Here is a 26,076-nt window from a genome sequence, read left to right as displayed (position 1 = left end):
ATAATAGCAATGACCTCTGTCTTAGTGTTCTGGGGCTGCCATAACAAAGCCGTACACACTGGGTGGCTCATAAGAACAGAAATATACCGTCTTACAGTTTTGGCGGCTCTATGTCCAAATCAGGGTGTTGGTCCTGTTGATTCCTTCAGAGGCTCTGAGGAAGAATAGGGTGGTTCATGCCTCTCTCCTAGTTTCTGGTGGCTCCAGGCATTATTCCTTGGCTTGTAGCTATGGTATCACATGGTATCCTTTGTCTCTCTGTCTTTATATCTTCTTCACCAGTCATATAGAATTAGGACCCACCCTTCAGTATGACCTCATGTTAACCTAACTGATAACATCTGCAAAGGCCACAGGTACATGGATTAGGACTACGACATATTATTTTTGGAGAACAATTCAATCCACATTGTTGTTGTTAGGTGCCATCAAGTTGGTTCTAACTCATAGCATACAAGAGAGTGAAACACTGCCCTGTCCTGCGCCATGATCACAATCGTTGTTATGCCTCAGCCCATTGTTTCAGCCACTGTGTTGACCCATCTCATTGAGTGCCTTCCTCTTTTTTGCTGACCCTCTACTGAGCATGATATCCTTCTCCAGGGACTGGTCCCTCTTGATAATATGTCCAAAGTATGTGAGATGAAGTCTCACCATCCTCACTTTTAAGGAGCATTCAGGCTGTACTTCTTCTAAGACACATTTGTTCATTCTTCTGGCTGTTCATGGTATACTCAATATTCTTCACCAACGCTGTATTTCAAAGGCATCAATTCTTCTTTGGTCTTCTTTATTCGTTGTCCAGCTTTAGCATGTATATGAGGTGATTGCAAATACCATGACTTAGTCCTCAAAGTCACAGCACTGGGTTAGTCCTCAAAGTAACACCTTTGCTTTTCAACATTTTAAAGAGGTCTTTTGCAGCAGATATTCCTAATGCAATACATCATTTGATTTCTTGACTGCGGCTTCCATGGGCATTGATTCTGGATCCAAGTAAAGTGAAATCCTTGACAATGTCAATCTTTTCTCCATTTCTCATGCTGTTGCTTATTGGTCCAGTTTTGAGGATTTTTGTTTTCTTTATTTGAGGTTCAGTCCATACTGAAGACTATAGTCTTTGATTTTCATCAGTAAGTGCTTCAAGTCCTCTCCACTTTCAGCAAGTAAGGAAGGCTGTGTCATCTGCATATCGCAGGTTGTTAATGAATCTTCCTCCACCCTAATGCCTCATTCTTCTTCATATAGTCCAGCTTCTCAGATTATTTGCTTAGCATACAGATTGAATAAGTATGGTGGAAGGATACAACCTTGATGCACACCTTTCCTAGAAGCACTCACCTGTCTATGCCAAGAAATTTGGAAGAGAGCTACCTGGCCTACTGACTGGAAGAGATCCATATACGTGCCCATTCTGAAAAAAGGTGATCCGATGGAATGCAGAAATTATCAAACAATATCTTCAATATAACACGCAATAAAATTATGCTGAAGATAATTCAAAAACAGGTGCAGCAGTACATCAACAGGGAACTGCCAGAAATTCAAGCTGGATTCAGAAGAGGACATGGAATGAGGGATACCATTACTGATGTCAGATGGCTCTTGGTTGAAAGCAAAGAATACCAGAAAGACGTTTACCTGTGTTTCATTGACTATGCAAAGGCATTCCACCATGTGGCACGTAACAAATTATGGATAACATTGCAAAGAATGGAATTCCAGAACACTTAATTGTACTTATGCAGTACCTGAACATAGACCAAAGAGGCAGTCATTCTAACAGAACAAAGGGATACTGCATGGTTTAAAATCAGGAAAGGTGTAGCCAATCCATAACAACATCTAACTAGTCCACTTATGAGACTATGTATTTATTCCACAATGAAAAGTGAATATGTGTTTATTTCATTCCTGTATCACCAGGAAATACCATCTCTCCCAAGCTTCTGCACTACCACTGGCAGGAGGAAAGAAGAAATTCCAGAGTACATAATAATCCAGATCCCACCATCTCTCACTAGTCCAGCCCCCAACAGCTTCACCAAAGAGCCTTCCCTTCCTTGATAAGCAAGGTTAATTCCTTCTTACCATTTATCTGGTCATGACAAGAAGCTCAAAAGTCCTAGGTATAACCTCATTACCCAGATTCTCCTCCCCACAAGGCCCTGTGTATCCCTAATTTGACACCTACTCCTGAAACACTTTCCTCTCTGGTTGATGAAGTCACAAGGGATTATCAGTATCAATAGTCATTTTTTCTGAATATTCCCTTTATTTTTCTTATTTATTGACACATTGTTCTCCCTGAGAACACTACTTCCTTTGTAACCCTCTCAAGAGCTGGCAACTCCTCATACAATCTGCTTCATAGCAGTGGACCTGGAGATGAGCAGGTATCCTCCTTGCTCTTTGTTGCACATTCTAAGCCAGTCTCTCCTTCTCTTCCCTGAAAACTTTGGCCTTAAAGCCCATGCTGTTCGACTACATATCATTCCTTCCTTGCTGTGATTATCAATAGACCTCATTATCTCTGAGTTTTGTCTCTTCATTCCTAGTCATTCTCTCTAACACTACTTGCCATAATTCCTGGTGATTTTGAAATTCTTGAAAGTAATCTTTCCTGTCTTCTCAGTTTCTCAACCTCCTCTTTTCCCATGATCTATACTCCACCCAACCTCTGCCACCTACTCTCAATGTCAGACCCATAATTGCTCTTCCTCTCTGAACTCAGTTTCAAGCATCACATTCTCTCTTCACCACTCCCTTTATTTCATTAATTCATTCATTCAACAGATATGTTTATGACTATTTACTATGTGCCAGGCTCTGCTCCTGACAATATTAAAAAAAAAAAAAAAAAAACACTGCCAATTCTGACTCATAGCGACCCTATAGAACAGAGTAAAACTGCTCCATAGAGTTTCCAAGGAGCACCTGATAGGTTCGAACGGCCAACCTTTTGGTCAGCAGCTGTAGCTCTTAACCACTACACCACCAGGGTTTCCAATGGCAATATAGGACTGACTAAAATGGACAAAAATCCCTTCCATCATGGAGTGTACGTACATTTGGAGGTGAGGTGGGGAGCAATAAACTGAATGTGTAGTATGTATTTAGTTTAAGTCCTATAAAGTAAAATACAGAGGGAAACAGGGTTAGGGAGTATTGGCGGTGAGCCAGTTCTAAAAGGGTGGTCAGAAATGGTCACCACAAAAGGATTATTGAGCAAAGACTGGAATGCTGTGGGACTGAGCCATGCCTATATCTGGAAGAACAGTGTTCCTGCAGGAAGGTGCAGAAAGAGCAAAGGACCCAAGTAAGAGTATATCAGGATAAAAACAGTGTTCCTGCAGGAAGGTGCAGAAAGAGCAAAGGACCCAAGTAAGAGTATATCAGGATAGAGAGGGAAAAATTGTTTGAGAGATGTTCTTGAATAAAAGGGTATGAGTAAAAGTGTGGGCCTGAGATAGGAGTGAGAACAACATACCCATAGTAAGAAGATGGAAGGGTGTTTAAAGAATAGTTGTGGACCAGTGTGGCTGGAGGGGAGTGTTGGGGAGAGCAGTAGAAAGTAAGGCTAGATAATTGGGAAGGGTGCTAAGGAGGCAGATCTTGCAGAAAGAGATCTTGTAAGGATTTTTCCTGTTATTCAGAATGAAATGGATCTTCATGAGAGAATTTTGAACTAAAGTGATATGATCTTTCCAATGCAGTCTCTGTAGTACTTCAACTCCCAGAATCTTTAACCTTACTAGACCCTTCAATCCACTAATACTACCTCATTTTCACTATCCTAAACTCCTTATGCCTTTACTTCCCCCATTACCCACCTTGGATTGAGCGGTCCAATCTAAAAATCACTCCCTTACAATTTCCCTCCAAATCCTTTGCCTCTCTCACCCTGGAGTATTTGTCTGGAAAAAAAAAAATGGTTAAGTCCAACTCTGTGCCTGCTCTGCACCTGCATCCACACAGCTGAGCATAGCAGAAGAAAAGTACATAAGCATACCAAAAATCATACTTTAAATTCACAGCTACTAATCTAAAACGAGCTCTTGCTGTGCCCTGGCAACCCTACTCCATTTCTTTACCTCATTACCCAATAAAACCATTTCACACCTTCTCCTTTCTTGGCAGAACTCCACTGCTCCTCCCTCTCCTACCACCTGGTGATGTTGCTGACAAAATAGAAGATAACAAAGGCAAGCTCCCATACCATCCCACTGCCATGTTTTGGTCAGCAGCTGTAGCTCTTAACCACTACACCACCAGGGTTTCCAATGGCAATATAGGACTGACTAAAATGGACAAAAATCCCTTCCATCATGGAGTGTATGTACATTTGGAGGCAAGGTGGGGAGCAATAAACAGCCTACCCCCATCTCTCGCTGTATACTCTACCTTCCCTCCTGTTACTATGGATACATTGTCCTCACTCCCATCTCAGGCCCACACTCCTACTTAAGCAGTGGATCTCATACCAAGGACATCTCTCAAGCAATTTTACCAAAGACATCTCTCAAGCAATTTTTTCCCTCTCTACCCTCATGACAAATGGAGAAAAGATTGAACTTGTCAAGGATTTCATTTTACTTGGATCCGCAATCAACACCCACGGAAGCAGCAGTCACAAAATCAAATGACACATTGCACTGGGCAAATCTGCTGCAAAAGACCTCTTTAAAGTGTTAAAAAAAAAAAAAAAGCAAAGGTATCACTTTGAGGACTAAGGTGCAGCTGACCCAAGCCATGGTGTTTTCAATCACCTCATTCATATGCATGCAAAACCTGGACAATGAATAAGGAACACCGAAGAAGAATTGATACCTTTGAGTTGCGGTGTTGGCAAAGAATGTTGAGTATACCATGGACTGTCAAAAGAACAAACAAATCTGTCTTGGAAGAAGTACAACCAGAACGCTCCTTCATCTCACATACTTTGGACATGTCATCTGGAGGATGATGCAGGACCAGGCAGTGTTTCGTTCTGTTGTACATAGGGTCGCCATGAGTCGGGCAGAACCAACTCAACAGCACCCAACAACAACAACCCTAAAGCACCTTTTTTTTTTTTCCTTTTCTACTGGGTCGTTCCTGTTAACATACAAATATGCTGTTAATTATCCCATTTAAAAAAAAATATTTTCAAACCTACATCTCCTTGCAGCAAACTCCACTTCTCTGTCCCATTTAGAGCTTGCCTATACTTGTTGTCTCCCGTTTTCTCCTCCTATCTCTTGCTAATCCTCTGCAGTCAGGTTTTGACCCTTACCCACCAGTTGCTGTTAACTCCAACTCCTGGCAGCCCCACTGTGTCAGAGTAGAACTGTATTTCGTAGAGTTTTCAATGTTTGATTTTTTGGAAGTGTATCACCAGGCCTTTCTTACAAGACAACTGTGAGTAGACCTGAAACTCCAACATTTTGGTTAGCACCATTTGTACCACCCAGGGACTCCATTTTGCCCCTAAAAAAAAAAATACCACACCATAAATACAACACATATCTAAGTCACCAAAGGCATCCACAACAACAACAACCCTAAAGAACTGAATCCAGATGTCAATATTCAGTCCTCGTGTTACTGACTTACGAGCAGCATTTGACACAGGTGTTCACCCCATCCTCCCTGACATACTTTCTGCACTTGCCTTCCAAGACACCATTTCTTTAGGTTTTCCTACTGCTCCATTGGCTGTACCTCACTTCCTTATGCTTTTTCTTTTCCTCATTTGTTTATTTGTTTGTGACATATAATGTACATGCAGAAAAGTAAATAAAATATATCTGCTGTGTTCAATAAATGATTATAAAGCCTATGGATATGACTATGTAAGCACTATCCAGACCAAGATACAGAACATTTCCGGCACTCCGGAAGCTTCTCAGGTACCCCTTCCTGATGAAAACCTCTCTTTCTTCCTCTCCCCGAGAGATAAACAACTCTCTTAAATTTTTTTTTTTCTTTTTTTTTTTTTTTTATAATGACTTTTATTAAGCTTCAAGTGAACGTTTACAAATCCAATCAGTCTGTCACATATAAGTTTACATACATCTCACTCCCTACTCCCACTTACTCTCCCCGTCTTGAGTCAGCCCTTTCAGTCTCTCCTTTCTTGACAATTTTGCCGGCTTCCCTCTCTCTCTATCCTCCCATCCCCCCTCCAGACAAGAGTTGCCAACACAATCTCAAGTGTACACCTGATATAATTAGCTCACTCTTCATCAGCGTCTCTCTCCCACCCGCTGACCAGTCCCTTTCATGTCTGATGAGTTGTCTTCAGGGATGGTTCCTGTCCTGTGTCAACAGAAGGTCTGGAGAGCATGACCGCCGGGATTCCTCCAGTCTCAGTCAGACCATTAAGTTTGGTCTTCTTATGAGAATTTGGGGTCTGCATCCCACTGCTCTCCTGCTCCCTCAGGGGTCCTCTGCTGAGCTCCCTGTCAGGGCAGTCATCGATTGTGGCCGGGCACCAACTAGTTCTTCTGGTCTCAGGATGATGTAGGTCTCTGGTTCATGTGGCCCTTTCTGTCTCTTGGGCTCTTAGTTGTCATGTGGGCTTGGTGTTCTTTATTTTCCTTTGCTCCAGGTGGGTTGAGACCAATTGCTGCATCTTAGATGGCTGCTTGTTAGCATTTAAGACCCCAGACGCCACATTTCAAAGTGGGATGCAGAATGATTTCATAATAGAATTATTTTGCCAATTGACTTAGAAGTCCCCGCAAACCGTGTTCCCCAGACCCCCGCGCTTGCTCCACTGAGCTTTGAAGCATTCATTTTATCCCGGAAACTTCTTTGCTTTTGGTCCAGTCCAATTGAGCTGACCTTCCATGTATTGAGTGTTGTCTTTCCCTTCACCTAAAGCAGTTCTTATCTACTGATTAATCAATAAAAAAACCCTCTCCCACCCTCCCTCCCTCCCCCCCTCGTAACCACAAAAGTATGTGTTCTTCTCAGGTTTACTATTTCTCAAGATCTTATAATAGTGGTCTTATACAGTATTTGTCCTTTTGCCTCTGACTCATTTCGCTCAGCATAATGCCTTCCAGGTTCCTCCATGTTATGAAATGTTTCAGAGATTCGTCACTGTTCTTTATCGATGCGTAGTATTCCATTGTGTGAATATACCACAATTTATTTACCCATTCATCCGTTGATGGACACCTTGGTTGCTTCCAACTTTTTGCTATTGTAAACAGAGCTGCAATAAACATGGGTGTGCATATATCTGTTTGTATGAAGGCTCTTGTATCTCTAGGGTATATTCCGAGGAGTGGGATTTCTGGGTTGTATGGTAGTTCTATTTCTAACTGTTTAAGATAACGCCAGATAGATTTCCAAAGTGGTTGTACCATTTTACATTCCCACCAGCAGTGTATGAGAGTTCCAATCTCTCCGCAGCCTCTCCAACATTTATTATTTTGTGTTTTTTGGATTAATGCCAGCCTTGCTGGTGTGAGATGGAATCTCATCGTAGTTTTAATTTGCATTTCTCTAATGGCTAATGATCGAGAGCATTTTCTCATGTATCTGTTGGCTGCCTGAATATCTTCTTTAGAGAAATGTGTGTTCATATCCTTTGCCCACTTCTTGATTGGGTTGTTTGTCTTTTTGTGGTTGAGTTTTGACAGAATCATGTAGATTTTAGAGATCAGGTGCTGGTCGGAGATGTCATAGGTGAAAATTCTTTCCCAATCTGTAGGTGGTCTTTTTACTCTTTTGGTGAAGTCTTTAGATGAGCATAGGTGTTTGATTTTTAGGAGCTCCCAGTTATCGGGTTTCTCTTCATCATTTTTGGTAATGTTTTGTATTCTGTTTATACCTTGTATTAGGGCTCCTAGGGTTGTCCCAATTTTTTCTTCCATGATCTTTATCGTTTTAGTCTTTATGTTTAGGTCTTTGATCCACTTGGAGTTAGTTTTTGTGCATGGTGTGAGGTATGGGTCCTGTTTCATTTTTTTGCAAATGGATATCCAGTTATGCCAGCACCATTTGTTAAAAAGGCTGTCTTTTCCCCAGTTAATTGACACTGGTCCTTTGTCAAATATCAGCTGCTCATACGTGGATGGATCTATGTCTGGGTTCTCAATTCTGTTCCATTGGTCTATGTGTCTGTTGTTGTACCAATACCAGGCTGTTTTGACTACTGTGGCTGTATAATAGGTTCTGAAGTCAGGTAAGGTGAGGCCTCCCACTTTCTTCTTCTTTTTCAGTAGTGCTTTGCTTATCCGGGGCTTTTTTCCCTTCCATATGAAATTGGTGATTTGTTTCTCTATCCCCTTAAAATATGACATTGGAATTTGGATCGGAAGTGCGTTAAATGTATAGATGGCTTTTGGTAGAATAGACATTTTTACTATGTTAAGTCTTCCTATCCATGAGCAAGGTATGTTTTTCCACTTAAGTATGTCCTTTTGAATTTCTTGTAGTAGAGCTTTGTAGTTTTCTTTGTATAGGTCTTTTACATCCTTGGTAAGATTTATTCCTAAGTATCTTATCTTCTTGGGGGCTACCGTGAATGGTATTGATTTGGTTATTTCCTCTTCGGTGTTCTTTTTGTTGATGTAGAGGAATCCAAGTGATTTTTGTATGTTTATTTTATAACCTGAGACTCTGCCAAACTCTTCTATTAGTTTCAGTAGTTTTCTGGAGGATTCCTTAGGGTTTTCTGTGTATATAATCATGTCATCTGCAAATAGTGATAACTTTACTTCTTCCTTGCCAATCCGGATACCTTTTATTTCTTTGTCTAGCCTGATTGCCCTGGCTAAGACTTCCAACACGATGTTGAATAAGAGCGGTGATAAAGGGCATCCTTGTCTGGTTCCCGTTCTCAAGGGAAATGCTTTCAGGTTCTCTCCATTTAGAGTGATATTGGCTGTTGGCTTTGCATAGATGCCCTTTATTATGTTGAGGAATTTTCCTTCAATTCCTATTTTGGTAAGAGTTTTTATCATAAATGGGTGTTGGACTTTGTCAAATGCCTTTTCTGCATCAATTGATAAGATCATGTGGTTTTTGTCTTTTGTTTTATTTATGTGATGGATTACATTAATGGTTTTTCTGATATTAAACCAGCCTTGCATACCTGGTATAAATCCCACTTGATCAGGGTGAATTATTTTTTTGATGTGTTGTTGGATTCTATTGGCTAGAATTTTGTTGAGGATTTTTGCATCAATGTTCATGAGGGATATAGGTCTATAATTTTCTTTTTTTGTAATGTCTTTACCTGGTTTTGGTATCAGGGAGATGGTGGCTTCATAGAATGAGTTGGGTAGTATTCCGTCATTTTCTATGCTTTGGAATACCTTTAGTAGTAGTGGTGTTAACTCTTCTCTGAAAATTTGGTAGAACTCTGCAGTGAAGCCGTCCGGGCCAGGACTTTTTTTTGTTGGGAGTTTTTTGATTACCGTTTCAATCTCTTTTTTTGTTATGGGTCTATTTAGTTGTTCTGCTTCTGAATGTGTTAGTTTAGGTAGGTAGTGTTTTTCAAGGAATTCATCCATTTCTTCTAGGTTTTCAAATTTGTTAGAGTACAATTTTTCATAATAATTTGAAATGATTCTTTTAATTTCATTTGGTTCTGTTGTGATGTGGTCCTTCTCATTTCTTATTCGGGTTATTTGTTTCCTTTCCTGTATTTCTTTAGTCAGTCTAGCCAATGGTTTATCAATTTTGTTAATTTTTTCAAAGAACCAGCTTTTGGCTTTGTTAATTCTTTCAATTGTTTTTCTGTTCTCTAATTCATTTAGTTCAGCTCTAATTTTTATTATTTGTTTTCTTCTGGTGCCTGATGGATTCTTTTGTTGCTCACTTTCTATTTGTTCAAGTTGTAGGGACAGTTCTCTGATTTTGGCTCTTTCTTCTTTTTGTATGTGTGCATTTATTGATATAAATTGACCTCTGAGCACTGCTTTTGCTGTGTCCCAGAGGTTTTGATAGGAAGTATTTTCATTCTCGTTGCTGTCTATGAATTTCCTTATTCCCTCCTTGATGTCTTCTATAACCCAGTCTTTTTTCAGGAGGGTATTGTTCATTTTCCAAGTATTTGATTTCTTTTCCCTCGTTCTTCTGTTATTGATCTCTAGTTTTATTGCCTTGTGGTCTGAGAAGATGCTTTGTAATATTTCGATGTTTTGGACTCTGCAAAGGTTTGTTTTATGACCTAATATGTGGTCTATTCTAGAGAATGTTCCATGTGCGCTAGAAAAAAAAGTATATTTTGCAGCAGTTGGGTGGAGAGTTCTGTATAAGTCAATGAGGTCAAGTTGGTTGATTGTTGTAATTAGATCTTCCGTGTCTCTGTTGAGCTTCTTACTGGATGTCCTGTCCTTCTCCGAAAGGGGTGTGTTGAAGTCTCCTACTATAATTGTGGAGGTATCTATCTCGCTTTTCAGTTCTGTTAAAATTTGATTTATATATCTTGCAGCCCTGTCATTGGGTGCGTAAATATTTAATATGGTTATGTCTTCCTGATCAATTGTCCCTTTTATCATTATATAGTGTCCTTCTTTATCCTTTGTGGTGGATTTAAGTCTAAAGTCTATTTTGTCAGAAATTAATATTGCTACTCCTCTTCTTTTTTGCTTATTGTTTGCTTGATATACTTTTTTCCATCCTTTGAGTTTTAGTTTGTTTGTGTCTCTAAGTCTAAGGTGTGTCTCTTGTAGGCAGCATATAGATGGATCGTGTTTCTTTATCCAGTCTGTGACTCTCTGTCTCTTTATTGGTGCATTTAGTCCATTTACATTCAGGGTAATTATAGATAAATAAGTTTTTAGTGCTGTCATTTTGATGCCTTTTTATGTGTGTTGTTGACAATTTCATTTTTCCACATACTTTTTTGTGCTGAGGCGTTTTTCTTAGTAAATTGTGAGATCCTCACTTTCATAGTGTTTGACTTTATGTTAGTTGAGTCGTTACGTTTTTCTTGGTTTTTGTCTTGAGTTATAGAGTTGTTATACCTTTTTGTGGTTACCTCATTATATACCCCTATTTTTCTAAGTAAAAACCTAACTTGTATTGTTCTATATCGCCTTGTATCACTCTCCATATGGCAGTTCAATGCCTCCTGTATTTAGTCCCTCTTTTTGATTATTGTGATCTTTTACCTATTGACTTCCATGATTCCCTGTTATGTGTATTTTTTTTTAATTAATCTTAATTTGTTTGTTTTTGTGATTTCCCTATTTGAGTTGATATCAGGACGTTCTGTTTTGTGACCTTGTGTTGTGCTGATATCTGATATTATTGGTTCTCTGACCAAACAATATCCTTTAGTATTTCTTGTAGCTTTGGTTTGGTTTTTGCAAATTCTCTAAACTTGTGTTTGTCTGTAAATATCTTAATTTCGCCTTCATATTTCAGAGAGAGTTTTGCTGGATATATGATCCTTGGTTGGCAGTTCTTCTCCTTCAGTGTTCTGTATATGTCGTCCCATTCCCTTCTTGCCTGCATGGTTTCTGCTGAGTAGTCAGAACATATTCTTATTGATTCTCCCTTGAAGGAAACCTTTCTTTTCTCCCTGGCTGCTTTTAAAATTTTCTGTTTATCTTTGGTTTTGGTGAGTTTGATGATAATATGTCTTGGTGTTTTTCTTTTTGGATCAATCTTAAATGGGGTTCAATGAGCATCTTGGATAGATATCCTTTCGTCTTTCATGATGTCAGGGAAGTTTTCTGTCAGAAGTTCTTCAACTATTTTCTCTGTGTTTTCTGTCCCCCCTCCCTGTTCTGGGACTCCAATCACCCGCAGGTTATCCTTCTTGATAGAGTCCCACATAATTCTTAGGGTTTCTTCATTTTTTTTAATTCTTTTATCTGATTTTTTTTCAGCTATGTTGGTGTTGATTCCCTGGTCCTCCAGATGTCCCAGTCTGCATTCTAATTGCTCGAGTCTGCTCCTCTGACTTCCTAGTGTGTTGTCTAATTCTGTTATTTTATTGTTAATCTTTTGGATTTCTACATGTTGTCTCTCTATGGATTCTTGCAACTTATTAATTTTTCCAGTATGTTCTTGAATAATCTTTTTGAGTTCTTCAACAGTTTTATCAGTGTGTTCCTTGGCTTTTTCTGCAGATATCCTAATTTCATTTGTGATATCATTAAGCATTCTGTAAATTAGTTTTTTATATTCTGTATCTGATAATTCCAAAATTGTATCTTCATTTGGGAAAGATTTTGATTCTTTTGTTTGGGGAGTTGGAGAAGCTGTCACGGTCTGCTTCTTTAAGTGGTTTGATATGGATTGTTGTCTCCGAGCCATCACTGGGAAACTAGTTTTTCCAGAAAATCCGCTAAAAAAAAACTGCAGTCAGATCCCTATCAGAGTTCTCCCTCTGGCTCAGGCTATTCAGATGTTAATGAAGCCGCCTGCGTGCAGTCCAAATCCCTGTGGGACGGTTCCCCGGCTCGGGTGCTGCTCTTTCTGCTCCAAGATCAGTCACTGCCTCCCGGGGACTTCTCCTAACGGCTGCGTCCCACGCCGCCCGTGGAACCGGCTAGTCCCCCTCCCGGGGTTAGTTCAGGGGGGTGGAGCAGGTCTCTGTGCTTGTGCCGTACCTGACTGGTATGCTGGCTCCAGGCTCTGGAAACAATCGCTGCTTCCCCGTATTAGTTCGTTCTCCGTCTCTAAATCTGTGTTTGTTGTTCAGGGTTCGTAGATTGTTATGTATGTGATCGATTCACTTGTTTTTCCGTGTCTTTGTTGTAAGAGGGATCCGAGGTAGCGTCTGCCTAGTCCGCCATCTTGGCTCCGCCTCCTCTCTTAAATTTTTTGTGCTAATAATTTCCTCCCCTAAAATCTGCTATTATGATTGTGAATTTTTCTATTCCCCTTGTAGGCCTATCAGCTTTTGCTTTATATATTTTGAAACTATCTTATTAGACTTATAACAAATTTAAGTTTTCATATCGTTATGGTCAACTAAACCTCATATCATTTTTTGTTTGTTTCTTAGTCTACATTTGCTGTTGGAAATGTTGCTTCATGTTAGAGATGTTTATTCAAGTAGCTTCTAACTCCCTTCAACCCTATAGTGATTTTAATTAAAATTATACTAAATCCATAAATCAGTTTGTGACAAACCCACTTTTTATTTCTACTAATTATGTCCAAATCTAGCAAGGAATATAGTATTTTTCTCAATTTATTTAAATCTCTTGTGAATTCAAATTGTGCTATTGGTGAAAAATGTTGAATATACCATGGACTGCTAGAAGAACAAACAAACCAGCCTTAGAAAAAATACAGCCACAATGCTCCTTAGAGATGAGGATGGTAAGCTTTGCTCAATTACTTGGACATGTCATCAGGAAAGACCAATCACTAGAAAAGGGCATTACAACTGGTAAAGTGGAGGGTTGTTGAAGCTGAGGTAGGCCCTCTGTGAGATGTATTGACACAGAGGCCAAGACAATGAACTCAAACATACTAATGACCATGAAGATGGTGCAGGATTGTACAACATTTCATTCTGTTATACATAAGGTCGCTATGAGTTGGAGCTGATGCAACAGCAACTAACAACAGCAACAACAAGGTCTCTAAACAAATTCTATAGTTATTTCTCATATATTGTCTACATATTTCTTGTTTGTTTTTTTTATTTTATTGTAGTAAAACATATGTAATATAAATTTTGCCATTTTAAACATTTTTAATTTTACAATTCAATGACATTGCTACATTCGCAATGTTCTGCACTGATCACCACTATTTATTTTCAAAACTTTTTCATCACCCCATACAGAAACTAAGTACCCATTAAGCAATAACTCCCCATTTTACTGTCTTATATCACTTTGAAGTGATCCTTATTGCATCTAGTGACACTTTTAGTGTTGAAGTCCATTTTTCTTCTAATAATGGCCACACCAATATTCTATTTGTTAGTGCTTTTTTTTTACTTTCAAGCTTTCTGAATCCTGATATTTTAGATTCATCTCTTATAAATATATGCACATAGATGAAATTTCAAAATCCAATTCTATAATCTTTGTCTTTTAACTTGAATATTTAGTACATTTATATTTAATGTAATTACCAACAACTTGGAGTTTAAATCTGCCATCATATTTTGTATATTGTATATGTTTCAGCTTTTTTCTGCTTCCTTTTGTTTCCTTTCTTGCTTCCATTTAGATTTACAATACTTTTATTTCATTCCTTTATAGCTTCTCTCCATTCTCTCTATTCCTTTATATCCTCTCTATTCCTTTAGTGGTTACCCTGGTATTACAGCATGAACATTTAAACTGTTGACATATAAAGTTAAAAATTTTATGTTGCTCCCAGATAATATAAAAACCTTAGAACACTGATATTTAATGTACTCTCCTCCAGAGATGCTTTTAGTTTGCTTTGGCCAGGTGTCTTGCCAGAGGACCACTTCCTGCCAACTTCATGGCTTGAGGTGGACTGGTCCACAGAGGCTATGTGTACATGCAGGATGTACATCTATACAAAGGCCAATCCACTGTTACAACCTCCCAGGGATAGTTTTTCTTTTTCATTGTTTTTCTCATTTCCTACTCTGTTCAATAACAAGGCAGGCTTCTCACAGTCTCATGTCATTGGGTGATGGGGAGCAAGTGGGCTAAGTTATACTTCACCCTTACCTTAAGTTCTATCCTTTGGAAACTGAGCTTAATGTGGGGAGAGAACCCTATAGGACATCCCACCTGAGGCAGGCCCTAGACATTGACATCTGTTCCCTTTGGTCCTTAGACCACTCAAATGAAGCCAGAGTGCACAGCATCAGCACATGCTCTCCAGATTTCAGCATTCTAATAATCACCTGACCTTTCTAATGTCAGGCTTTCTTCCAGAATTTGGACTATCTTTACAGTTCTTCAGTGCTCTTAAGTTGATGCAGTTTAATAAAAGTCTCTCTTTCCCTCACCTCTTAACCTTGAAGTGCCCCAGGTCTCCATTGCTGGACTGCCCCTTTTCTCCATCTACACTCATCCCCTGGGTGAGCTCATCCAGGCTTATGGTTTATCATCTGTCTTAGTTTCCTAGTGCAGCTGTAACTCAAATACCACAAGTGGGTGTTTTGAAACAACGGATATTCATTTTCTCACAGTTTTGAAGGCCTCGGCCATCTTAATTCTCAGACATTCCTTGGTTTGTAGGTGAGCATTACATGGCATCATTCTTCCCCCATGTGTGTGTAACTCTGTGTCTATTCTCCTCTTTTTAATCAGAAGTTAATTCAATTTAGAACCCACCCTACTCAGGTATGATCTAATTAACATAACAAAGAAAACCCATTTCCAAACAGGATTATATTCACAGGTATAGGGGTTAGAATTTCAACATATATTTGAGGGGGACACAATTTAATCTGTAACATCATCATCTTTATGCTGTGTGTATGTATACCTCTAGAACTCTCCCTGAACTATATATATATAAATGTTTACTCTGCCTCTTTATTTGGATGTCTAATGTATCCCTAAAACCTAACATAACCCCTTCCTACCACTGCCCCCTCCCTGCACCCTTTATCTTCTCCACCTCAAATGTTCACTTTACCCATGCAAATGACTTGCTGGGCTCCAAACTGCCCTGTTACCACTCACCTCCAGACTTTTACACACCTTCTCCCATCCCTTGCTCATATAACTCCTATTTGTTTTCTACAAAGTTCAGTTGAGGAACTACTTGCTCCAAAAATCTTTCCTTGACCATGAATAAGTCTGGGTTGGGTGCCTCTCCTATTTCTCCCCATGGCATGCTATGCATATGTCTACCACCACATTCATTCATCAAACCTACAGAGAAAGTATCTGGTTTATTTGCCTATATTCCGTCAATAGCTGGTAAGTATTGGGGGTGGGAGGTAAGACCAATTTACTCAATTTCCGCATTCTAGCACAGTGTCTTAGGCTGGGTTCTCTAGAGAAGCAAAACCAAATAAGCATATAAATATATATAAAAAGAGAGATTTATATCAAAGAAATGGCTCACGTGGTTGTAGAGGCTGGAACGTCCCAAGTCCATGGATCAGGATAGGGGCTTCTCCTGATTCACATAACTGCAGGGGCTGGTGAACCCAGGATTGGCTGGTTGGAGAGCCGGGCTCTTGCTCATAGGCTGTGAAAATTGATGAATCCCAAGACTGGCAGGCAAGATCATAGGTAAATTGCTAGCTCAAGTCCCAAGAACTGGAGATCAGACTAACAGGAGCTAGCTGCAGGATCCAGAGTGAGCAAAAGCCCCCAAGCCTTGCCAGAACACCCACTTATATTTGAATGCAGGCCATGCACTCAAGGAAACTCTCTTTCAACTGATTGGCTACTCACAGTAGATCCAAACATGGGATATCAAATCTCAACACAGAACTGATCACAACATTATATGACTGCCAAAACACTGAGAATCATGGCCCAGCCAAGCTGACACACAATCTTAACCATCACCCATAGTATTTGACACATAACAGGAATTTGATATACATTTTTTAAATGAATGAATAATAAATTATGTGGAAAGAGAATGTGAAAAGCAGTTCTTTAAAAAAAGAAAAAGCTCTAAAAGCTTGCAACACAGCATTTCATTTGAAGGCAGCAAAAATCCAGTCTTCATTTGTCTGCAAGTATGTTGTTTTCTATAGTTTCTTCCTCTTTCCACTACAAACCTCCTCTAAGGTTTAATCTTTAGTATAGGGAAAAAAATAAAAGCCAAACCAAAAAGACAGCATAGATCGTAAATAGCTCTTTTATACCTGGGCAGTGGGAAAGGTGTTATTTGGGACTTCCACTCTTCATCCTATCATTTTCCAAAGACAGTCAATTGCATTGCCAAATAGAATAATCACCATCCTTCTGCTAGCCCTTCAGAAGCTGTGTTGAGGTGATCGTGTGGGCCCAGACAGCTTGCCTCCCCATCTCCCTTTCTATCAGCTTCAGTATTGCCTCTCCTCCCCTTCAAATGGAAGTCTCAGTGGTCGCCATAGATCATAAGACTTCTGCCAAGTGCTTAAAACAACTACTAAAATGGCTTTTATAGAGAGAAATGCACCATTTAATAGATGGTGTTTATCCTACTTAAATAAAGTGCTTCCAAATACAACTTTTGTGATATACAGAAAAAGGGGAAGAGGGTCATGAGAGAAGAGTCAGGACTGTGTGCTTGAAGGTACACTGAATCTAAGCCGACAGTGAGCAAATCATCTCAATGTTAAGGAACAACTCTTCAGAGTTCTCTGTTCTGTTTCCAAATCTCTTCCTACACCCAGGATCCACACCCACTGGCTCTGTAGAGTCACTGCTTCCTGGGAAAATACCACAAAAAAAAGAGAACTAGGAAAACCAAAAGTAAACTCATTTCCTGTCAACAGAGACTCTCAGATTAGCAAAAATCCCCAGTCCAACATCATTGCTGTCTGCCTCAGAAGATTTGAAAATGTGATTCCATCAAATTACTTTGAGGACGAGTCCAAATGTATCCACCCTGGCAATCCTAATTTTTAGTGACTGTCAGGATAAGCTGGAGTAGCAACCCCCAAACTTGGTGATTAACACAACGGAAGTTTATTTCTTACACTGTATGTCTAATGCAGGTCAGGGGCACAGGAACACTGGGTTATTTTAGCAGCAGAGCTGATAGAAGATTCCTCTCCATGGGTGCTTCCACATTGATCACAGCAGGAGGAAGGAACCATGGTGAACCCTGCACTAGCTTTGCAAGCTTCTGCAGCAGACATGTCCCTACCTAACCCCTTGCAGAGAAAACTATCTTCAGCAGGCTCTCCTCAAAGCTGAAAACGACAATTGAGCCCACCTTGAGGGGGAAATGGCTGGCTTCTCTACAACCAGCGACAACCAAACAAGGATGCTGCAGAGAAGATCCCAGCACAAGAATGAACCCTGAGCTAGATCATCCATCAAGTCTTTCCCAAGCCAGATTCCGTGATGCTGGAATATACAGGGAGGCTAACTGAAGCAATTTACAAATTCAGATCAAAATTTGTCAATTCAGGCTCAAAATAAAGCAAGCAAATAAAATGTTTTAAAAGAGTGGAGATGTTTTTGGTGGTTTATCTTGTCCAGATAAATTATCTTAATGCTCATTAAGTCACTCAACAATGAATCACTATGTGCCAGTAAGGGAGACAGACTTGACGGGTACTATCATAGGGAAAATAATTATTAAATAGCTAATTATTTATGCTCTCTGACTTCCAAGGACAGTGGACACTGAGAAGGATATTTTATTTTGATGAGCAAAGTTTGAAAGAGGGGATACAAACTGAAGATGAGAAGGTTAAATTGAAACATAAGAAAAGGTGATTGAGAGATCCGGAAGGGAAGATCTAGACATGGGGAAGAGACTGGAACAGGAGAGGCCAGGGAAGGGCTGGAAATGGAGGGGAGGAGAGAATGAAAATGGGAATGTGGAGGAAGAGCAACAAACAGGGCAGTTTTCCAGGGACAGAACATTTGGGAAAGTAGCTAAGACATTAAAAGGAAACGAGCCCACTGCAATATAAGCCTCTCCTCACAAAGGTCTCTTATGTAAGTCATCAACGTATTTCAACATATAACTCTATTTAGAAGGACTTTGATGACATACCAAAATTGACCTCATGGGTAGACTAAGGAGACCCAGTCGTTTGCAGGTTACATTGTTAAGAGCAGCATGGATAAAATAAGGCAGAAACATAGGTGCAGAAAAATCCAACCTTGTTGAGAAAGAAGAGTAGGGAATGATTCAAAGAGGGGGTACAATGGGATGAGGCCTTGAAGGACCTTGGGATGGGGTGAATGTATTTTGCATGTGGAAGGGGCATGATTCATTGGGGACCAGCATGTACAATGTGACAGATATACACTAAGGTAACTCCCGGTGAGTCATGTTCATGTATAATCCCACAGCGGGCAGATCTGTAACTTGCTACTAGCCAGTAGAATATGGTGAAGGTGATGGGATGGTCACTCCCCCTTGATTATGTTATGTTATGCAAGACTCCGTCTTAGCAGAGTAGAATGAGAGATCCTCCTCTTGGCCTTGAAGAAGTCAGCTGCTGTGTCATAACAGGGCCATGTGGCAGGGAACTGTGGGGAGCCCTAGGAGTTGAGAGTGTTCCCCAGCTGACAGTCAGCAAGAAAGTGGGACCGTGGTTCTGCAATCACAAGGAATTAAATTCCTTCAACAACCACATGAGCTTGGAAGAAAACTTCGAGCTCCAGAAAGGAACGCAGACTGAGAGACAATTTTATTGCAATCTTTAGAGACCTGAGCAGAGGATCCAGCTAAGTTGTGCCCAGACTATTGACCCACGGAAGCTGTGAAATCATAAATGCAGATTGTTTTAAGCCATTAAGATTGTGATAATTTGTTATGTTATGCAGCAATAGAAAACCAATACAAGGACTGAACAGGAGCTCAAAAAGTGGAAAAAGAGAAAAGTCGGTCCAGGCAGAGGAAGTAGCAGAGGAGCATAGGAAACAATGACTTACTTGTTTGGGGGAATGTGGGTGGTTAGATGTGGCTTGTCTGCACAGAGGTCTACAGGAAGAGTGGGGATACAGAGAAGAACATGGATAAGACCATAGAGAGTCTGCCTTTATGCAGGAGGAGGGTCTGGGCTTTGTTTATTAAGTCAGAAGGAGCTCTTCACAGACACTTCGGTTCTGCTTTCAGATTTCTAGGACTTATCTGAAAGAGAAGACAAGTATGGACCATAGCTACTTTAATTCTATAATGTCTGACTCTCGGCCTGCTGCCAGGTTCCACTGAGTTCATACTCAGTGAGGCAACAACACGTAGTGAAAAATTTGTTCTGAGCTCTGCAAGAGTAGTTAATATAGAATTTGTTGTTTCTGAACCCAGCACCTAAAATCAACTTACCCTTCATAAATCCATTCATCAATTATGTATTTATTGAAAATTCATTCACCAAACAGATACTTATTGAAAACACATTCATTGAATAGTATTTATTGTATATCTGTTATACGAGCCCTGCACTGTTACTGGGGACACAACTGTAAACTAGGCCTTTCCTCAGGGCATAGATTCTATTAAGCAATATTAGTAATCAATGTTTCAGGTTTCAAGTAGTAGTTTTTCTCTGATATAGTACTTAACAGTTTTTTTCAGGGGAAGTTATTTTTATATAGTTTTACACAGGAATTCAAAATTATTGTCCTGCCTATACACCCTCCTAAGGAAAACGTCCTGCTCTGTGGACAGACACATTTTTCTATCACGGGACACCTCCGCCCTACACAATCCCACCACATCTGAATAGACCAAGTGTGAGCCCGTGGTTCAAGAGCTGTAAATTCACTGGGTCACTCATGACAAAAGACCAGGCATAGCCAAAAGCTAGGCCAATCAAGACTTTCTCAGGAATTGTAACCAAAAAAAAAAAACAATAACAGAGCATGATCTGGTTAACAGAAAGGCAAGGATATAAAAAAGGGTCTTAACTGCCTCAATTCTTCTAGTTTTTCTTTGATAGGGCTGCACTGGACCAAGTGTATGGTACCAAATTTTGATCATGGAGCTGCTCAAAGTATTCAGATCAGAGAATGTACTAAAACTTAGAACAAGGTCTAGATTTTACAGTCTTCCTTTGAGTTAATCAATATCTACCAAAACTATAGCATAATTGTTTTCTTTTAATGTACAACTAAACAAAGGAGAAAAACAACTATCATTAAGGGAATGCCACAACGTACTATAAGTGTAAATGACTGTCGTTAGCTGCTATCGAGTTGCCCTTGACTCATGGCAACACCATGAACAAAGAAACAAAACACTGCCCAGTCCTACACCATCCCCATGATCCAACTGTTGGATTTCATAGGGTTTTCATTGGCTGATTTTTGCAAATAGAGTACCAGGCCTTTCTTCCTAGTCCATGTTAGTCTGGAAGTTCTGCTGAAACCTGTTCAGCATCACAGCCACACACAGCCTCCTCTGACAGATGGGTGGTGCCTGAGCATGACGTGCCTTGGCCCAGAACCAAACCCAAGTGTCCTGCATGGAAAGTGAAAATTCTACCACTGAACCATCAATACCCTCGTAAGCTCACTAAAAAGCAGAAAAACTGAGTCCCAGTGTCCCCTGTGCTGGCTATTAATTTATTGCTCTCATCTCCAAATCCACCTTTCAACACCATACCAAAAAGAAAAGCAGGGACATCACTGCCTTGCCAGCTATCACAACGCTCAGCTTTGTCAGTAAAGGGGGCTGGGGAGACATGGGTGGAGACAGGCTTCTCCCCCTGGTACTAGCCTGTTTTGTTTCCTTCCTGCTTCTGTGCAGGGAGGCCTCATGCAGCTCTTCCCTAGCAAACGTAAGTGGCATCTCTGTGGTGGGTTCCCAGTGAGTTCCTGGGTGCCCCAGGTGGCTTCCTGTGATGAGTTCAGCAGCAGATTTCATCCATACCCTAGTAGGACGCTCTGGACTTCCAGCCTAGGCTTACCAGCACCTTGAGGACGTATTTCCAGCTCCCTACCCCAGCCTCTGGCTCTGACCTGCCAAATGCAGACCAGTTGCACCCAGGCAGCCCAGTGACATTCTCTGCCATCTAGTGGGCTTTAACCACACCTCTCCAATGAGACTTCAACTCCAGCCTTGGGGAGGGCCCTCCCCCTACCTCTTCAAAGTGTGTCCTTCCTTGGGTACTCTCTCAGAGTCTAGAGCCTTCTAGTCAGCTTTCATTCATGTAGATCTGATGCATGTGAGAGTAGAACTGTGCTCCATAGGGTTCTCAATGAATGATTTTCTGGAAGTAGATTGCCAGGCCTTTCTTCTGAGGTGCCTCTGAGTGGACTCAAACCTCCAGCCCTTTGGTTAGCAGCTGAGTATATTAACCATTTGTACCACCCAAAGACTCCTCTTAGTAGTTAAGTTCCTGGGTGGGGGGAGGGCGGCGGGGGGAAACCAAATCTGTCGCCGTGAATTCCAACTCATAGCGACCCTCTAGGACTGAGTAGAACTGCCCCATAGGGTTTCCAAGGAGTGGCTGGTGGATTCAAACTGCCAACCTTTTGGTTAACCACCAAACTCTTAACCATGGCGCCACCAGGGCTCCAAGTTTCTGTGAGTAGTTGATAATTTTTTAAACTTCTTTGTTCAAATTACCATGTGGTGTCTGTCTCCCAATGGATATACCTCCTTAGCAGCTCCTTGCCCATGTGAAATTGGGCCAGTTGTGTCACTTTGACAGACTTCATGAGTCTTTTCTGGAAACTAGGAAAATCCAGCTGGCTCAGAGAAAGGTAAGTAAAGCTGAAAATCCTTGGCTATCCCTGAAAGCAGACTTATAAAATGATTTTCTGTCAGCTGACACCTATCAAAAACTAACTTCACCATTTTCATACAATTAGTGAACCCACTGACTAGTTTGAGGGAATGAAAACAAAAACCATCATGATTCAGGTCTTGCTGATAAGCTGTGAGGGTTAAGAAGAGTCTTGGTAAAATAAATTGTAGCTAGAACATGATATTATCCCATTTACCATCCCATGGTGCCTTTGGTTCATATTTAATACATTGAACAGCATTTTCCTCCAAGGAGCATGAGTAGAGAGTTTCTGAGGAGCTCTGTGAAGACCAAAGCTGGTCTGAATCTTCATGTGCTGCCAGGAACTCCATGAAGCAGGTGTCTTCAATTATTTATGCTCCCTCCCTGAAAGACAGACTGTACTCAGGCTGTTGGCCTACCTCTCTTGAAGCCCAATGCTGTGGAAGCCCCTAGTGAGGGAACACAGCCTTCTCCAGGCTGCTGTGGGCTGCCTGGTGTCCAGGCCTCAGGCTTAGATGACTCTGCTCTGTGGGAGTTTCAAACAGAACAATAAATGGGTAAAAACTCCTCAAAGCTTTCAATAAGAGGAGTAGTTAGAAGCAGAAATCATACAGCTCTCTAACATGAATCGCCACCCTGATGCTTGGTGTACAGGTGGGCACAGGAAGAAAAGGGGGAAGGAAGGCTGTGCACTAGCACCAGCAGATCTCCCTGATTTGGGCATGTAAAGGAAAACAGTATATAAAGGAATCTCTGCTAATAAGGTCAAAGTGCAAACACTGGATAGTAGAAAAGGAAGACAAAAGAATTGATCTGTTTGAACTGCGGCATTGCAAAGAATGCTGAATATACCATGGATTGCCAGAAGAATGAACAAATCAAGCTTAGAAGAAATACAACCAGAATGCTCCGTAGAAGTGAGGCTGGCAAGACGTAGACTCCCTACTTTGAACACATCATCAGGAAAGACCACTCACTAGAAAAGGGCACCATGTCTGGTAAAGTAGAGGGGCAGAGAAAATGAAGGAAACCCTCAATGAGGTGGACTGACCCAACAGTACAACAATGGACTCAAACATACCAATGATCATGAGGGTGACTCAGGAACAGGCAATGTTTCATTCTGTTGTACATGGAGTTACCATTAGTTGGAGCCAACTCCAAAGCGAGTAACAACAACAAAGTTATTTACATATTAATTAACTGATTGATTCAAATCAGAAAACAAAAGAGCAAAAGGACCTCAGTCAGAATTCAAATTTATTTTAAATAATGTAAATTAAAATGAGATTATCAAAATTAAGTATGTTACATCAAAGGTGTTTTTATATGTGGTCTGAATTTTCTGATTTTCTCTCATTAGGTTTTAGAACACTGATTATCACAGCAATAACAATGATAACAGCCTGAATTTATCTAGAGATATACAGACTTCTTAACAAGCACTAATCATCATTTATATAATTGCTTTCTTGTTCTGAAGCAAATTTTACCTGAATGTTAAAAGTTGTATAAGCTTACAAAAGTTCTGTAAATTAGAAAGTCAACGAGTACTGTCTTAAGCAGATTAAGAGCAGGAGCAAATAGGTTTAGAGATATCGCTATAGCCACAGTATGGAGGGTAGACGGGAGGGAGCAGTCAATAGTTACAAGATCTCTGTTACAAATTTCTACGAATTACAAGTTTTTACTCAGAAAAAAAAAAAAAATTTTTTTTAATCCAAGAGTTATCTACCCAGGAAACTAACTTGAAAAATTAAAAGCTATTCCCATATTACATGAAACCATGCCCCAAATATGCAGAGAGCCTTATGCTTCATGAAACATTTTCATATTCATTCAACAAACATTGCTGTAGCATGACTAATCATCTGGTGGCATGGTGGTTAAAGAGCACCACTGCTAACCAAAAGGTCGGCAGTTTGAATCCACCAGCTGCTCCTTGGAAACTCTCTAGGGCAGGTCAACTATGTCCTATAGGGTCGCTATGAGTCGGAATCAACTAGATGGCAACAGATTTTAAGCAGCAGGTAGTGTCGTAGGCACAGTGAGCAAAACATACAAAATGTTGACTGTCATACATTTACATTCACCATTTCCTTAGACTTTTAGTGTAGCCTTTTGACACAGGTATTTCCAGCATGATAAGCTGCAGCATATGGCTAGAAAACTGAGACCGGAAAAGAAAGATAACTTGTTAGTGGAGCATGGAGAATAAGGGGTGCAGATGGGGTGACTATGAGCCTTGAAATCATGCATATGCTGGATCAAATCCCACTTCCATCTCTTACTGTCTATGATCATTAGCAAGTAGCAGAATTTTTGTCAGCCTCAGTTTCCACTTGTATAAAATGAAGATGGTAGCAAAGCCTAACACTCTATATTGTCATTGTTGTTAGGTGTCATTCAGTCAGTCTGACTCATGGCAACACTATGTACAAAAGAACAAAACACTGCCAGATCCTGCATCATCCTCACAATCATTGCTATGCTGGAGCCCATCATTGCAGCCACTGTTTTAATCCATCTCATTGAGGGTCTTCTTCTTTTTCACTGACCATCCACCTTACCAAGCATGATGTCCTTCTCTGGGGCTGGTTGCTCCTGATATCATGTCCAAAGTAAATGAGATGAAGTCAGGCCTTCCTCACTTCTAAAGAGCACTCTGGCTGTACTTCTTCCAAGGCAGATTTGTTCATTCTTCTGGCAGTCCATGCTATATTCTATATTCTTCAGCAACACAATAATTCAAAGGCATCAATGCTTCTTCAGCCTTCTTTATTCATTGTCCAGCTTTCATATGCACATGAGGCAATTGAAAATATCATGGCTTGGGTCAGGTGCACCTTAGTCCTTAGAGTGACATCTTTGATTTTGGACACTTTAAAGAGGTCCTTAGCAGCAGATTTGCCTAATACAATAGATCATACGATTTCTTGACTGCTGCTTCCATGGGCATTGATTGCAGATCCAAGTAAAATGAAATCCTTGACAACTTCAATATTTTCTTCCTTTATCATGATGTTGCTTATCAGTCCAGTTGTGAGGATTTTTGTTGTGTTTATGCTGAGGTGTAATCCATACTGAAGCCTGTAGTCTTTGATCTTCATTACTAAGTGCTTCAAGTCCTCTTCACTTTCAGCAAGCAAGGTTCTGTCATCTGCATATTGCGAATTGTTAATAAGTCCTTCTCCAATCTTGATGCCACGTTCTTTTGCATATAGTCCAGTTTCTCAGATTTGCTCAACATACTGATTGAATAAATACGGTGAAAGGATACAACCCTGACGCACACCTTTGCTGACTTAAACCATGCAGTATCCACTTGTTCTGTTCAAACAACTGCCTCTTGGAATATGCACAGGTTCCCCATAAGCACATTCACCCTATCATATCATAGCAAAACTCTTAAATCAACTCCAAGTCCAAAATCCAAAAATTCTGCCTCATCTGTGAAATCTAGAATACAAGTTATCTGCTTTCAAAGTACAATTAAGAGTTCTGAAATTCCCATTCTTTGCAATATTATCCACAATTTGTCATAATCCACAGTTGAACACCTTTACATAGTCAATAAAACACAGGTAAACACCTTTTTGGTATTCTCTGCTTTCAGCCAAGATCCATCTGACATCAACAATGATATCCCTCATTCTAAGTCCTCTTCTGGATCCGGCTTGACTTTATGGTATTTTCCTGTCAATGTACTGCTGAAACCATTTTGTAATTATCTTCAACAATATTTTGCTGGCATGAGATAGTAATAATATTGTTCAATAACCTCCACATTCTGTTGGATCACC

General features: G+C 40.3%; 1 long non-coding RNA gene across 3 annotated transcripts in view; it reads right to left on the bottom strand.

The window, feature by feature from the left end:
* Nucleotides 1-23,475, bottom strand: part of LOC126082219 (uncharacterized) — a 149,509-nt gene extending 126,034 nt beyond the window's left edge. For 2 of the 3 annotated variants that reach the window (XR_007518500.1, XR_007518502.1), the window contains exon 1: nt 15,979-23,475. This is a non-coding gene — a long non-coding RNA (uncharacterized LOC126082219). The remainder of the gene's footprint in view (nt 1-15,978) is intronic. The other variant, XR_007518501.1, reaches the window with a different exon arrangement.
* Between the last annotated feature and the right edge of the window lie 2,601 nt (nt 23,476-26,076).

This window comes from Elephas maximus, chromosome 8 (assembly GCF_024166365.1).
Source record: "Elephas maximus indicus isolate mEleMax1 chromosome 8, mEleMax1 primary haplotype, whole genome shotgun sequence".
In the NCBI taxonomy this organism is placed as follows: Eukaryota; Metazoa; Chordata; class Mammalia; order Proboscidea; family Elephantidae; genus Elephas; species Elephas maximus.
Note: the sequence above shows the minus strand (reverse complement) of the source record. Positions and strands in the feature narration are given on the sequence as shown.